The 12,628-nt window shown below is 42.8% G+C and overlaps 1 non-coding gene across 1 annotated transcript; it reads left to right on the forward strand.

Moving 5' to 3' along the window:
- The first annotated feature begins 3,624 nt into the window (after positions 1–3,624).
- LOC128589411 (U6 spliceosomal RNA) lies at positions 3,625–3,731 on the forward strand. The gene has a single exon (XR_008380997.1). It is a non-coding gene; the product is annotated as a U6 spliceosomal RNA (small nuclear RNA).
- Positions 3,732–12,628: the final 8,897 nt, after the last annotated feature.

Here is a 12,628-nt window from a genome sequence, read left to right on the forward strand (position 1 = left end):
ATGGAGGCTGCCTGCCCAGAACTGGGGGACCTGGGGAGAGCTGTCAGTGGGAGAGGTGGGCTGGCACCTGTGATGGGGAGAGGAAAAGAAGAAGAGGAAAGGCGGGCCTAGGTTGGGAGCAGCCTATGTGGTGTGTGGTCCTGGAGAGAATGAGCTGGGGGGTGTAGAGTGCAGTAGTGGGGTGATGGTGCAATTGCATGTCTGGCAGGGGAGGTGCATGACACATTTTCATGGCTGCTACAGGGAATAAAAATAGAACCTCCCTCAGAGGGCTGGAGGATTAAATGACTGCGTGAGGAGCAATGTAGAATAGTGACTTGTATTGGGCAGCGCCTGTGGCTCAGTGAGTAGGGCACTGGCCCCATATGCCGAGGGTGGCGGGTTCAAACCCAGCCCCGGCCAAACTGCAACAACAAAATAGCCAGGCGTTATGGCGGGCGCCTGTAGTTCCAGCTGCTCGGGAGGCTGAGGCAAGAGAATCGCGTAAGCCCAAGAGTTAGAGGTTGCTGTGAGCCATGTGACGCCACGGCATTCTACCCGAGGGCGGTACAGTGAGACTCTGTCTCTACAAAAAAAAAAAAAAAGAATAGTGACTTGTACATAAAGAACCTTTGTACATCACAATGGGGTCTTGCAATGTAGCCCGGGCTGGAGTACAGTGGCCATTCACAGGCACGAGCATAGTGCATTACAGCCTCAAACTCCTGAGCTCACGCGGTCCTCCTGCCTCAGTCTCCTGAGTAGCTGGGACTAGGGGCATATGCCCTCACATCTGGCCCATTTTATTTGTTTAAGTTTATGTTGTTTTTTTTTTTTTGGCCGGGGCTGGGTTTGAACCCGCCACCTCCAGTATATGGGGCTGGCGCCCTACTCCTTGAGCCACAGGCACCACCCCATGTTTAAGTTTATGTTAATAGCATATTACTGGGTGTAATATAACTTGCTTTTATGATTCAGCATTACATTCTAGGGGCCTCAGGTTGCATGCTACATATTATTCTTTTGCAAATATTTGCTCCCAGCCTGTGTCTTTTCTTTTTGTCCTCTTGACATTTTCTTTCACAGAGCAGAAGTTTTTAATTTTAAGGAAGTCCAGCTTTTCAATTGTTCCTTTCATGGACTGCGCTTTCGGTTTTGTTTCTAAAAATCCATTGCTATACCAGGATCATCTAGGTTTTCTCCTGATTATCTTCTAAGACGTTTATCTTTTTGTTTTTTTAGAGACAAAATCTCTGTCACCAAGGCGAAGTGCCTGACATGATAATAGCTCACAGTAATCTCAGACTCCTGTGCTCAAAAGATCTTCCTGCCTCAGCCTTCCTAGTAGCAAGAACTATAGACATGTGCCGCCAAGGCTGGCTAATTTTTATTTTTAAAAATTTGTTTTTAAAGACAGGGTCTCGCTAAGTTGCTCAGATTTATGATCCATTTTGCCTCAATTTTTGTGACCCGTAGGTCTATGTCTAGACTTGTTTCTTTGCATGTAGATGTCCAGTTGTCTAAGCACTGTTTGTTGAAGACACCGTCCCTGTGCGGTTATATTGCCTCTGCAGTCAAAGGTCAGGTGACTGTATTTATGTAGGTCTGTTTCTGTCTGTTCTCTTCCTTTTACATATTAATCTAATGTACTTATTAAACTGCTAAAGAAATACTGCATCATATGAGCAGACCACTCTGGGATTCACCAATAGGGTGTCCAACAATTTAATTCAGTTCTCACACAATCCACCTGGAGTTTGCATCAATTCTCACACATTAAAGATGTCAGCACCACAAGGTTCCCCTCACTTCAGATGCCAGAGCAAGTTCCAGGCTGCCTGTCCTCCTAACTGACCAGCTATAAATTGGGGGTGCTCACAGCCCCCTCCTCGGGTTCAATAATTTGCTAGAATAGCTCACAGATCTCAGGAAAACACTTTACTGATGTTTATTGGATGTGACTCAGGAACAGCCAAATGGAGACACGTAAGGCAAGGTGTTCAGGGAAAGGTGTGGAGCTGCCCTGCCCTCTGTTGATTTCATTATTTTTTTCTAAGTAGATATTCCTGTTATCTATAATAATGACAGTTTTGTCTCTTCCTTTCCAATTCTGACATATCTTACTCCTATTTATTTCTATTAGCTTTGCCCAGGGCTTCCAGGACTATGTTAAACAGCAGTAAGAGTAGGTGTTCTTTCCTAATACTTGAACCTAAATGTAATGCCTCCTTTTCTAAGTAGATATTGCTGTAAGCTGGGATCTAACCTTTAAGGAAGTTCTCATCTGCTCCTGGTTTACTAATTGTCTAAACCAGTGGTTCTTAATCTTCCTAATGCCTCAATGTATTTTCATTGTTACAAAGGGGTCATGACCCACTTTGAGAACCGCTGGTCTAAACCATAAGCAGCTATTGAACATTATGAAAAGCTTTATCAGCACTGATTTAGGTAAATGTGTACTTTTTCCTTTTCAGTCTATAAAAGTGGTAAATTACACTAAATGTTTTCCTGACGTTGAACCATCCCTGCATTCCTCTGTAACTTCAGCCTGCATGATATAGTTAAGATTTTTTTGGAGACAGTTTCATTCTGTCACCCTTGTTAGTGTGCAATGGCACCCTTGGTAGAGAGCTCACAGCAACCTCCAACTCTTGGGCTCACGTGATTCTCTTGCCTCACCCTCCTGAGTAGCTGGGACTACAGGTGCCTGCCACAACACCCAGCTATTTTTAGAGACAGGGTCTCACTCTGGGTCAAGCTGGTCTCGAACAACTGAGTTCAAGCAATCCACCCACCTCGGCCTCCCAGAGTGCTAGGATCACAGGCATGAGCCACTGCACTCAGCCTTTGTAATTTTTAAATATAATGTTAGATTTAGATAGCCAATATTTTAGTTAGGTTCATAAGTTAAATGGTCCTATAATTTTTTAAATTCTTGAGTCATCCTTATCTGGTTTGGGAAGCAAGACTAATTCAGCCTCACAAGAGGAGCCACAAACCTTTCTCCTTGTGCCTGTTTGCTTTCAGCTCCATTTATGTTCTTCTTTGTGCCCTGACAATGTCGGATTCATAGTAGGGACTTAATAAATATTTGTTGTGGTTGAACAGAATGCCCTCAGGGTGCCAAAAATGGGTCAAGCTTGAGATGGTCTAAGCAGTCAGCCAGCATTTCTCAGACATCACTCTTCTCCCCTGGTGGCCACCTTGCCTATCACCTGTCATCTGGTCCCCAGATCACCAGCAAGGAAGGAAATTCAGAGTTTCTGTTTCGTGCCTTTCCATTTTCTTTTTTCTTTTTTTTTGTAGAGACAGAGTCTCATTTTATGACCCTCGGTAGAGTGCCATGGCCTCACACAGCTCACAGCAACCTCCAACTCCTGGGCTTAAGCAATTCTCTTGCCTCAGCCTCCCGAGTAGCTGGGACTACAGGGGCTGGCCACAACGCCCGGCTATTTTTTGGTTGCAGTTTGGCCGGGCCGGGTTTGAACCCTCCACCCTTGGTATATGGGGCTGGCGCCTTACCAACTGAGCCACAGGCGCCGCCCAGCCTTTCCGTTTTCTTAACTGTGCCTTTTGTTGTTGTTGTTTTCTTTATTTTTTTGAGAGTCCAGAAATTAACTGTGTCTTTTAAAAGTCAAACATTTTGTGCTCACTTCAGCAGGACACATACTAAAATTAAAATGATGCAGAGTAGATTAGCATGGCCTTTGCCCATGGATGACAAGCAAATTCGTGAAGTTTTCCTTATTTTTAAAAAGGTTTTAGTTTTCCTTATTTTATTTGACTGTGATGAAGTTCAATGTATCAACATATTTCTGTTATGTACTTTGTACTCTAAGAAATCTTTACTTAACTCAAGACCAAAAATATTTTTTCTTATGCTTATTCCAGAAATTTTAGCTTTTACATCAATTCAAGTTAATATTTGTTTATGGTATGTGTGGTTTGTTTTTTTCCCATGTGGAAGGCCAATTATTCTAGTACTACTCATTGAAAAGATTATTCTTTCTCAATTAAATGGCCTTGACATCTTTGTTGATGATCAATTGACTGTATATGTATTGAGCTACCTCTAGACATTTTATTCTGCTCCATTATTCTGTTCCTATATATCTCTCCTCATTCCAATATCACACTTTCTTGATTACTGTAGCATTATAGTAAGTCATAAAATCAGGGAGGATAAACTCTTTTACTCTGTTCTTCAAACCATTAAGTTTTATAAGTAAAAACTGATTATTAGGTAATTTGTGAAACAAGTGCCCTTCCCTCTGTATGACCCTCAAATTGTCTTTGTTCTTTGCCCTGTCATGGAGCTTCACTGAGGTCACTGAGGGTAAGAAAGTGTGAGGGAAGAGACCCAGAGTGTAGCCAATCTCCACGTGGGATGTCCATGTGGCCCTTCTGGCTAATGAGATAAGACATTTCAGATGTCACAGCTGCCACATACACATTTCCCTATGAGTAAATATTGGCAGGAAAGTAATAATAGATAAGTACAACATCACTGCTATAAAACAGAATCTTAATATTTATCTCTAATAAATATGCTGAGGTGTGGAGGAATAGGCTGGGTGTGGAGGCAATTTATTATTAGATAAATAGTGACATCTTCATCCTTGAAGATATTTTTTACATTTTCTCCCTTTGTAATAATTGTTATTATAAGAAACACTCCAGCTACCATTTATTTGATTAATTACTGGGAATCCTATCCCTCTTTTTTTTTTTTTAAATAATAGAGTTCAGGCTTGGCACCTGTGGCTCAAGCGGCTAAGGCACCAGCCACATACACCTGAGCTGGCGAGTGCAAATCCAGCCTGGGCCCACCAAATAACAATGATGGCTGCAACCAAAAAAATAGCTGGCGTTGTGGCAGTTGCCTGTAATCCCAACTACTTGGGAGGCAGAGGCAGGAGAATCGCTTGAGCCCAGGAGTTGGAGGTTGCTGTGAGCTGTGATGTCACAGCACTCTACCCAGGGTGACAGCTTGAGGCTCTGTCTCAAAAAAAAAAAAATAGAGCTCAGCCCTATTGTTTAGCCCTACATAATTACCAATCTACTACTACAATCACTAGTGGTAGTGAAAGTAGTGGTAATAGAGCTCTGTGCTGTTTATAAAAAGCAAACATTTTTCATGTGGTAATTGTTTCTCAAAGCAGACCTGCAAGGCGGCTACTCAGCATAAAAACTATTAGATAATAAATCTCCTTAGAATTATATTTAAAAAATTAAATCCATGTTTCTCAAAGGCACATGGCTGCAGCAGTGATTGCAGGTGAGAGTAGGCACAGAGGTGGAATGTTTCCTGTGTGAGAATTGAAATCAGTGCTACTGCACCCCACAGTGCTATAATTTCCAAATTAGTCAGTGTTCATTAACATACCCTAATGAACTGAGAATTAAGTATTAAATACAGACTTGATTACATTTTCCTAAAAGATCCCTAGACCAGGCTCTGATTGCCTGAAGCAATGTGATCTTTTTGGACAACGACAGCAAAAGGGTAGCTTGGGTTTTGACTGGCGGCTTGTTCATGTTGATGTGGTCTTCTAGGGACTGCAGTACGGACTGGATTTCTGGGGTCTTATAGCAGGAAGCGTAGGCTTCCCTAGAAGTGTATGGAGGCTGGGAACACATGTGGATCAGAACGGGCTTCTCTGGCAACATGCCACTATTCTGCACCGCACCCTCCCTCCTGCCCCGTGTAGGTCCTTCCTATCCATCCACCCCAACCCACTGCCCGCAGTGTTATCGTGGTCTTTGCAGGGAGGGCAGGAAGACACGGAAAGTCAACTGGATTTGTGCGAATGTGTTTTAGGTTTATATCTTCTAAAATATAAGGCCTTTTGTTGGCAAGGTGTTACAGACCAGGAATATTAGTCTATTGTGCTCTAGCCCTGGTCCACAGGTATTGGATGAGAAACGCATACATTTCTCAGCCTGCAGAAATCAAGAAATTTACAATGTTCTTTTCTCTTCTTGGAGCAAAACTTTATAGTTTTTAGCAGAGGATTTCAAAGTTCCTAGGCTAGTCTTTAGGAAGAGGAGAAAAGGGAGTAAATAACAACCTCCCACCTGTGACGGCTGACTTTGGGTGTTAACTTGATAGAATAAAGGGACACTGGCAGAGAATTATTCATCCTTAGCATTTCAGTAGGCACTGAGCTGGTTCCTCTTCTCCTGAGAGGGAAACCAAAGCAATTTTGCTTTTAGTAAGCATGAGTAGGCAGCTCCAGGTGTGTCCGTGAGGGTGTTTCTAGAGATTAGCATGAGTCAGTGGACTGAGTGAGTGAGACCCATCCTCCATGAGGGCGGGTACTGTCCAATCAGCTGGGTTTCAGACAGAGCACAAAGGCCGAGGAGTAGGCTGGGTGTGGAGGCAATTGGCTATAGTCCCAGCTACCCAGGAGGCTGAGGCAGAAGGCTCACTTGAGCCCAGGAGTTTAAGACCATCCAGGGCAAGACAATGAGACCCTCCATCTCTTAGAGGGAAAAAAAAAGGCAGAGAGGATGCATTCTTGCTCTTTCTTTTCCAAAGTCAGGATGCCCTTCTTCTCCTGACCCTGAACATCAGAAAGCTAGGTTCTCCAGATAGACATTTAGGTTGTTTACAATTTAGGGCTATTATGAATAATGTTATGAACATCTGTGGACACATTTTTATGTAGATGTGTTTTCAGTTCCCTGGGTTATTTATTTGTGACTTCAAATTCTTAATGCAGGGGAGGTGCCTGTGGCTCAAAGGAGTAGGGCACCGGGCCTATGTGCCGGAGGTGGCAGGTTCAAACCCAGCCCCAGCCAAAAACTGCAAAAACTGCAAAAAAAAAAAAAAAAATCTTAATGCAATTAAACTGTTGTTTAAGTGAATTGATGTAGACTGTTAGACTCTCTAGGGATGAATTCTCATGTGAGAGTAGTTCTGTTTTATCACATATACAACATTTAAAATTACTTCACTATGAATTTACTATTTGAATTTGGACCAAAAAAATGATGGGACTGAAGACTTAAATGTTATGATACATTATTTACAGTCAAATTATAAATATGGAAATAATCATGAATATCTAGAACAGAATTTAGTAAGGACATTAAAAGACTGATACCCTATGTGTTACTTAGTTTAATGTAAACATTTCACATTGTATATTGAAGCAGTATCCTGAACCCCATAAATGCATCAATGTACAAAGTTATGACTTAATAAAAAATAATTATTAAAAAAAAAAAAGACTGATACCCACCCTATGACAGGCGTCCTCAAACTTTTTAAACAGGGGGCCAAATCACTGTCCCTCAGGCCATTGGAGGGCTGGACTATAGTTTAAACAAAAAAAACTATGAACAAATTCCTATGCACACTGCACATATCTTAGTTTGAAGTAAAAAAACAAAAAGGGAACAAATACAATCACACCGCCTCATGTGGCCCCTGAGCGCTGCAGTTTGAGGACCCCTGCCCCATGACTATGTGGGGTTTGTTCCAGAAATAAATGGAATAAATTATTCCATTTATTGGCTTAAGCTTTTTTTTTTAGACAGTCTCACTCTATTGCCCTGGGTAGAGTGATATGGTGTCACAGCTCACAGCAACCTTAGTCTCTTGGGCTCAAGCCCTCTTGCCTCAGCCTCCCTAATAGTTAGCACTACAGATGCCCACCACAACACCTGTCTAATTTCTCTATTTTTAATTTAATTTTATTTTGAGACAGAGTCTCACTATGTTGCCCTTGGTAGAGTTCCATGGCATGACAGCTCACAGCAACCTCAAACTCTTGGGCTTAAGTGATTCTTTGCCCCAGCCTCCCAAGTAGCTGGGACTATAGGCACCTGCCACAACGCCCGGCTATTTGTTTGTTTGTTTGTTTTTGGTTGCAGCTGTCATTGTTGTTTGGTGGGCTGGGCTGGATTTGAACCCGCCAGCTCAGGTGTATGTGGCTGGTGCCTTAGCTGCTTGAGCCACAGGCACCGAGCCTGAAATATCATTTTTTTGTCCAATCAACAAATATTTTAAAAGTTAATAACATTCAGAGTTGGAGATAGTGTTAGGAAATGGGTACTTTCATGTCCTACTGGTGGAATTATAAGTTGGTACAATATTTCTAGAGGATGGTTTTGTTATGCCCACGAGCTCCCCCAAAGACCATACCACCAGACAAGTCAAATTAAAGAAGAGTCCTTTGTTGAAGAGCTAGCCAGTGACAGCCTCAGTGTCCTAACATGGGGTTTCTAAGAGCAGCCCCGAGTTGTCTAAGGCTCTAACTTTTATGAGGCAAAATATTTCGGGGGGGGCAAATAAACATAGTCATAAAAGCAAAAAACAGCCGTTAGCGGAAATCACGAGAGCAATTTTTCTTTGTAAAACAGGTACAATCAGATAGAGAGGGGGACTCGCCAGGGAGGGTCATCAACAACATGGTCATAAAAAGCTATAATCATAAGGGCTACGTGGTCAGTAAAGGCATTTACAGTTACACTGGGAGGGAAAACGAGGAACTAGTTTTTAGAGGTAATGGAATGTGGCAGAAAGGGAGTAAACCGTAAAATGGAGTCAAACTTGCTCTTTTAACATTTTCATATCATACACAAATAGCATGAAGACCACCTGACAGTTTGGCAATGTGGATAAAAAGGATCAAAAACTCCTATAAAGGAATTAATTCAAAAGAAATAACTGAATAATCGAGAACAGACGGAACCATGAAGATACTCACTGTGGCATTGTTTATGACAGTAGAAATTCGGAAGCCTAGATATTCGGTAAGTTACAGGACACGCATTCAGATTGCAATGCCTGTCCGTAAAATAGGTCTGTGTTGACGGGTGTGGGAAGACGTCTGGGACAAATGATTGACAGAAATATGTTTCAGAACAGCATGTACAGTGAAATTACATTGAAGTAAAATCATTAAAAAAAAAAAAAAAGGAGTGCCTATTAAGTTTTTACCCTCTTTTTTTTTTTTGCAGTCTTTGGCTGGGGCCGGGTTTGAACCCGCCACCTCCGGTATATGGGGCCGGTCCCTACTCCATGAGCCATAGGCGCCACTCTTTTTACCCTCATTTTATCTGAATTAAAAAAAATAAAATTGTGATGGTCTATAAATGTGTATAGCTACATAGAGGAATGCCTTGAGGGTATTCACCACACTATTGATATGGTGGGATTTTAGGGATATTTTTTACTTTCTTTTTTGTATATTTCTGTCATGTGAGAATTTTCTTTACAATGAGCACGTATCATATTTTAAAAACAGTAAATGTGTGGTGGCGCCTATAGCTCAAAGGGGTAGGGCGCCGGCCCCATATGCCAGAGGTGGTGGGTTCAAACCCAGCCCTGGCCAAAAATTGCAAAAAAGTAAAAATAAAAACAGTAAATATATCACATATAAAAACAGTTTTCACATAGTGACCCTCTTGTGGCTCCTTTCACATGGCAGTGCGTGCCTTCACAGCCTGGCGCAGATGTGGGAGCAAGGACCACATCAGGGCCATTTTTCCTCCCAAACACACTCAGTTCTGAAGAAAAATAGGAAAAGACTTAGTAGCTTGAGGAAACACTCGGAGGTATCTAGTACACTAGAAATAAAGTTATATTCAAAGAGAATATAACTCCACTTTCCAAAACGTAGCCTCAAAGAATTCACGTAGCATCTGTGTATCCCTTTAAAAGATTCTAGGCCTGGGGAGCAGTGGCTCACGCCCATAATCCCAGCACTTTGGGAGGCCAAGGCCACTGGATTGCTTGAGTTAAGGAGTTCGACACCAACCTGAACAAGAATGAGACCCCATCTCTACTAAAATTAGCTGGGTTGGGTGGCTGGTACCTGTACCCCCAGCTACTCAGGAAGCTGAGACAAGAGGATCACTTGAGCCCAGGAGTTTGAGTTTGCTATAAGCTATGACGCCACTGCACTCTAGCCAAGGTTGACAGAGTGAGACTCCATCTCAAAAAACCAACCAAACAACAACAAAAAAAGAATTCTACCACCAAACCATCGTGTTTGTATTCAAAAGTGATATTTATTGTGCAAAAACTAAAACCTTAAATTTGCACACATTCTTGTGATAAAATATAAAAAAGAAATATATCACAAGGCCAGGAAAATGTAGGGATCACAGTGCCTTTTACCCATGGTTGGTTCCCTGAAAGATCAACTTACAATTACGGTAGATTAATAAGAGAAAAGTTTATTTCTTTTCTTTTTTTTTTTTTTATAGAGAAAGAGTTCTACCCTATGCCCTGAGCAGAGGGCAATGGCATCGTAGCTCACTGCAACCTCAGACTCCAGCTGTGGGCATCCTGCTGCCTCAGCCTCTGAAGCCGCTGGGATTACAGGCGCTCGCCGCGGCATCCAGCTGGGTTTTTCCATATTTTTCCATGAGTCGGGGTCTCACTCTTGCTCAGACAAGCCTCGAACTCCTGAGCTCAAGCAATCCTCCCTCCTCAGCCTCCCACAGTGCTGGGATTACAGGCGTGAGCCACCGCGCCCGGCTGAGAAAAGTTTATTTCTAAATACCATGCACACGTGGGGAACCACAAGAATGATTACCAAAGTCTCTTGTTTTTTTTTGTTTTTGTTTTTTTTTGGCCGGGACTAGGTTTGAACCCACCACCTCCAGCATATGGGACCAGCGCCCTACTCCTTGAGCCATAGGCGCCACCCGATTACTAAAGTCTCAATGATGGTTAGAGACCTTTATAGATGCCTTTTGGAAGGAAGAGGGGAGAATATGGAAAGTATAAGTGCAGTAAGTGGTTGCTGGGGAAGGGGGGATGTGCAGATGGAGGGAAACAAATTGATTTGTAGATTAACCTGAGAGACAGGAATTGTGCTTCAGATGACCTTAGAGCCAGGTCTATTAGCATGTGATAAGGAGGTCAGTAGCCCCATCTGATTCTCAATCACGTTATTCAGATTTTATGCAGATAGGGGAAAGGCCTCTCCCAATGCTTTCTGATTGTAAATGGCCTTTAATTTGAAATATTCTTTATACCAAGGAGTCATATTTTGGGGTAAAATTTCCTTAGCTCCTTCATTCCCCTTGTCTGGAACTTCCCTAGAAATTTCACACATCAAGAACTGAGTTGGTAACCATGGAGAGAGAGAGTGTTAGTAATCTAGTAATAAGATGCTTGAAAAGAGATATAAGAACATAAATGAGGATGAGAATGAATAAGTAGAAAAGAACAGATCTGAACACATTGCCCTAAACCCCATTAAACCAGTCTCTTATTCCTGGGAATAGGTTAGTCCAATAGAATGGTTTTGCTTCGTTAATTTGATGAAGGATATTTATTTTGTCCTTTAAGAGATATAAATCAGGGCGGCGCCTGTGGCTCAGTCGGTAGGGTGCCGGCCCCATATACCGAGGGTGGCGGGTTCAAGCCCAGCCCCGGCCAGACTGCAACCAAAAAATAGCCGGGCGTTGTGGCGGGCGCCTGTAGTCCCAGCTACTCGGGAGGCTGAGGCAAGAGAATCACTTGAGCCCAGGAGTTGGAGGTTGCTGTGAGCTATGTGAGGCCACGGCACTCTACCGAGGGCCATAGGATGAGACTCTGTCTCTACAAAAAGAAAAAAAAAGAGATATAAATCAGTCTTTACTTGTCCTGATTTACATAAAAAATGATATTTTTCCTTAATAGCAGCACAAGCCCCTCCTTGTTGAGCTGTCAAAGCATCTAGGATGCAGCAATTTTGAATAACAGCAGATGCAAGGCTGTTAACCTCTGCTTGAAGTGTTCTCAGTGCTTGCATGGTGATGTTGAGCTCTTGGTCTATTACAATGGAGAGATTCATGATAGCTCTTTCAATTTCATAAGTTCCAAATGTTGGAAAAAGAATCCAGAGCATTCCTCAATGAATCCCCAACAATAAAAAAAAAAAAAAAAAAAAAGAGTGGTGCCTGTGGCTCTGTGAGTAGAGCACCAGCCCCATATACCGAGGGTGGTGGGTTCAAACCCAGCCCCGGCCAAACTGCAACATAAAATATCTGGGCGTTGTGGCGGGCGCCTGTAGTCCCAGCTACTTGGAGGCTGAGGCAAGAGAATCGCTTAAGCCCAGGAATTGGAGGTTGCTGTGAGCTGTGTGATGCCATAGCAATTTACTGAGGGCGATAAAGTGAGACTCTGTCTCTAAAAAAAAAAAAAAAAGAATCCAGAGCATTGAAAAGAACTTTGAATTATGAACTACAAGGGGATTTCTTATAATGTCATATTTTGTATGTTATAAGGTACAACCTCATGAACAAAAGAGCCCAGGTTTGGGCGGCGCCTGTGGCTCAGTGAGTAGGGCGCCGGCCCCATATGCTGAGGGTGGCAGGTTCGGACCCAGCCCCGGCCAAACTGCAACAGAAAAATAGCCGGGCGTTGTGGCGGGCGCCTGTAGTCCCAGCTGCTTGGGAGGCTGAGGCAAGAGAATCGCGTAAGCCCAAGAGTTAGAGGTTGCTGTGAGCCGTGTGACGCCACGACACTCTACTCGAGGGTGGTACAGTGAGACTCTGTCTCTACTAAAAAAAAAAAAAGAGCCCAGGTTTGCATTTGAATGGCATTTAAAGTGGAGTACTTGGTAACAGAGGATGTTAGATAACCGAGTTCACAGGATCCTGACTATTTGAGTGGGAACCATTCCTATGTATGTACAAGATA

Source organism: Nycticebus coucang, chromosome 6, assembly GCF_027406575.1.
Source record: "Nycticebus coucang isolate mNycCou1 chromosome 6, mNycCou1.pri, whole genome shotgun sequence".
Taxonomy (NCBI): Eukaryota; Metazoa; Chordata; class Mammalia; order Primates; family Lorisidae; genus Nycticebus; species Nycticebus coucang.